This window comes from Schistocerca cancellata, chromosome 9 (assembly GCF_023864275.1).
Source record: "Schistocerca cancellata isolate TAMUIC-IGC-003103 chromosome 9, iqSchCanc2.1, whole genome shotgun sequence".
NCBI lineage: Eukaryota > Metazoa > Arthropoda > Insecta > Orthoptera > Acrididae > Schistocerca > Schistocerca cancellata.
This window is the reverse complement of record NC_064634.1, coordinates 99,709,923-99,714,501: the sequence shown is the minus strand read 5'-3', so window position 1 is coordinate 99,714,501 and position 4,579 is coordinate 99,709,923.

Genomic DNA, 4,579 nt, shown 5'->3' with positions numbered 1-4,579 from the left:
GGTTCCTGGTGTGTCCGCTGTGCCGTGCGTGTGATCATTGCTTGTACAGCCCTCTCGCAGTGTCCGGAGCAAGTATGGTGCGTCTGACACACCGGTGTCAATGTGTTCTTTTTTCCATTTCCAGGAGTGTATCTACAGAGATTCGATAGTGAATAAAAGCATGCTGGGTCGCTGGGCGGGCCGTCTCTCATCATTGCGTAGAGGCCGGCCCGACACACAGCTGTGATTCCTGCAATGATGGAACCTGCGGACCCTCTCATTCGAGGCGACTGATAGATCACAACCAAACGCTTCGCTGCTAAATTGGAGATCTCTGTTGACAGTGCTGACACACTCGTCCGCTAGTTGGTGTGCACAGAGGATGTCACACCTCCGTCTTCCATCTGTTTGCCACAATGAAGGATGCACTACACGAGAAGCAGCATGAGGATGATAGGGAGGTTATTGATGGAACAAGGCTTTGGCTCTGATGTCTACATCTACATAGATACTCCGCAGGCCACCGTAAGGTGCATGGCGGAGGGTACCCTGTACCACTATTTGTCATTTCTCCTCCTGTTCCACTTACAAATAGAACGAGGGAAAAACGACTGTCTCTACACCTCCATATGAGCCCTAATTACTCGCGAGTAGCAGCACCAGTGCATGATGGGAGTGGAGTGGCAACTACTTGGGGGTAAGGAGGAGGCTGGGGTGGGGAGGGAGAGGGATAGTAGTGTAGCGGTGCTGGACAGTGAAATGTTGTTAGCGAGCACGCAGGGTCGAGGTGGAGAGAGGGTAGGGCAGCTATGTGTAAAAGGGAGGTTATATGGAGGGCAGGGGAGAGTTGGGGGGGGGGGGGGAGGATGGGGGTAGTGGAAAATGAGAGAAGTATAATAAAGGCTGGGTGCTGTGGTGGAATGAGGGCTGGGTAGTGCTGGAATGGGATCAGGGAAGAGGCTGGATGGGTGAGGACAATGACTAACGAAGGTTGAGACCAGAAGGGCTACAAGAATGCAGGATATATTGCAGGGAAAGTTCCCACCTGCACAATTTAGAAAAGCTGGTATTGGTGGGACGGATCCATATGGCACAGGTTGTGAAGCAGTCATTGAAATGAAGGATATCATTTTGGGCAACACACTCTGCAATAGGGTGGTCCACCAACGAAGGTAGAGACCAGAAGGGCTACAAGAATGCAGGATATATTGCAGGGAAAGTTCCCACCTGCACAATTTAGAAAAGCTGGTATTGGTGGGACGGATCCATATGGCACAGGTTGTGAAGCAGTCATTGAAATGAAGGATATCATTTTGGGCAACACACTCTGCAATAGGGTGGTCCACTTGTTTCTTGGCGACAGTTTGTCAGTGGCCGTTTATGCAGACAGACAGCTTGTTGGTTGTCATGCTCACATAGAACACAGCACAGTGGTTGCAGCTTAGATTGTAGATCACATGACTGGTTTCACAGGTAGACCTATCTTTGATAGGATAGGTGATATTTGTGACTGGACAGGAGTAGGTGGTGGTGGGAGGATGTATGGGAGATGTCTTGCATCTAGGTCTGTTACAGTGATATGATCCATTAGGTAAGGGGTTGGGAACAGGGGTTGTGTAGGGATGGACAAGTATATTGTGTAGGTTTGGTGGATGGCAGAATACCACTGTGGGAGGGGTGGGAAGGATAGTGGCCAGGACATGTCTCATTTCGGGGGGTGATGAGAGGTAGTCAAAACCCTAGTGGAGAATGTAATTCAGTTGCTCCAGTCCTGGGTGGTACTGAGTTACAAGGGGAATGCTCATCTGTATGCAGATAGTGAGATTTTGGGAGGCGGTGGGAGAGTGGAAAGATAAGGCATGGGAGATTTCTTTTTGTACAAGTTTGGGAGGACGATTATCACTAGTTCTTGGGTATCAAATGATTTCATAGAGGAATTTCAAGTGGGAAGTGGGATGAATTTGTCAAAGCAGTTTCCTAAATTTAAACCAGATCATGCAGTACATCTGACTTACTTTTCAAGACTGTTCTCTCGATTTTTACCAAAGAAGTGAAAAGATCCTAAGCCAATAGATTTTACACTTAATTATCTAATAGCTGGTCGGGTGGAATGGGGAGCTGCTCATGCAGAAGAATTTACATCCTGGGATGATTCCCAGGAAATATTCAAATGAATATATTGGTCACCCAATACAAAGAAGAAATTAGAATTACTACATCCTGAATACTATAACAATACATTGGGCTGTTACAAGAAACACATTGTGTGGCACTTACGTAGATTGCAAGGTTGGAGTTAGCAGGTGTATGGGACGGGTTTTGGCATGGTGTTGTCATCGATGAGTCATGGGTTTCCCCAACTCCCACCCTCCCCCTATGTATACAATGGCGGGAACTTAAAAATTTTGGAGGGAAATTAAAAAAATAGCCCAATTTCGCTAGTGTGGAAGTAGGGTTGTTGTTGCTGTTGTTGTTGTTGTCCTAAGATGTTGACTGACTTGGAACTCTGGCACAATCTTGTATGATGTCAGAATACAACATTGCGATGCAAGATGGCCGACGTGGATAAAATATAGCCGACACAAGATGGCTGACTTCTTAGTAGAATGTCAGAATCCAAGACTTGGAATGGTGGCGCAGACTTACTACGATGTCTGAATACAAGATGGCGATGCAAGATGGCCAACCTGGATAAAATAAGGCTGACAAAAGAAGGTTAACTTGGAATTCTGGTGCCGTCTGAGTATGAAACCACAACCCAAGTCTTGGCTAGCATAGTCTTGCTATGACATCCATCACAATCCTGCTCAAACCTGTTGTGCTATTTAAAACAGCGTGGAATTCCAGCATACTGGTTCAGACTTTAGATACTGGAATAGATTCTATGCAAGGCCGTAGCCAAAGGGGACCCACACCCCCCTCCATCACGTAAATGAAACTACACCCAACATAGTTGCCAGGTAGTGAAACTGAAAGATATTTTGATTTTCAATCATAGGACAAAAAAGGTATACGCATTATTGATAATCAGCAAGGTCAACGATAGATTTAAGCTACCTATACATTCATAGTGCTATGGGCCATTGCCCGTCCCTATTTTAGCCAAGACCAGCTCTTGGTCTTGTTTGAGCTCAGTTGTTGTTTTGTCAGTGGGTTCAGTTCTTATTTGCAGTTGAATTTATTGTAAGTGTTACCATTTATTGTTTTTGTGTTGTATGCTATTGTGATAGTTTCTAATTATGGACAACTTTGTAACAAGAAAGAAGAGGAAAATCGATTTTCGTTCATCCGCTAGTGTTACGGTAAGTTAAAAATACGCACACACTACTGTAACAGCCTAATTACCTATATGTAGTAGTTTAATATTAGCACTGGATTCGTTATTTGGAGGCTGGTAGAACTTTGGGGTTGCAATATTTCAGTATTTCACAAGGCAGAGAAGTAAATATTATCACAAACAACAATACATTAAAATCAATGCATAAAAATGCACTTTGGTTTGTCTGTGTCGCCCAAAAATTACGTTGACAAAAAAAATCGCCCAAAAGTGATGGTTGCATTTCTTCAAAAAAAATTGCTCAACATTCTATCATTAATAGCCCAAATGCCAAAATAGCGCCTAATCTGCTCAGTTCCCATATGGGACGGTGAGAAGTGGTTCGTGGAGGGTGAAGGGGAGTGTGTGATGACAGCGCATTGTATAGTTCGTTCGTTTCTCAAAGATTTTTTCAGTAGCTGCTTGAATTCGTTCCAACTGACTGCTCTCTGCATCTCTCCCTTCCACTTTCGTCCAAAATCTATTTTCGCTCTTGTAACACTTAATGACTGAAGCCAGCAATTCTATGCCAGCCCCAGATCTACGGTATGTCTGAACCGGGGCAAGAAAAGCTTGATAATGGCGCTTCCCCTCCACTCCCTTTCCTCCCCGTTCCCTCGAGGGTTTGAAATAGAATGTCAAAAATCTTTTAAAATTTAGATTTTTCAAAAATATCTTCATTTTGTAGTGCACATCTTTCTGAAGATTTTGATGTATAGAACATAACATGTTCGGGGAAATGTAACACATGTTATTTGGTCTTAAGCGAGACAAAGGGCATTGCCATGCCTCTTTGCACAGCTTCCTTCTATCGGACGTCACTGTATTTCGCTCTGTGGAATTCAAACGCGTATATTTTGTGATGGAAGCCATCAAGCCTATATTCACGACAGTGGAAATTAAAATTTTCTGTGGTGCATCTCCTGCCCCCGGTCGGAGGGTCTGATATCCTTCACCCCCAAAAAACTCTCAATAAGTACTGCGTGGGGTCATTTGTAGCGGGGAGAATAAGAACTCTTCAGAAAATTTGCATTCTTTGTTGTCTATTAGCTAATACCTTTCTCTCTTGTGTAACATAAAATCAAATATAGAAAACATAAAACCAGTAAAGACAAGAGACAAGCAAGACAGCACACATTTCTTCAGTCCTTAGGTCCCAACGCTTTTTTTTCTCTCTCTAATCTTGCTACAGCCTTATACAGCGTACTTTCCTTTCTGTGAAAGAATGTATTACCTTGTCAAAGTTCGTAAAACGTTTTGCTACATGAAAAATCAAAGTGTCGT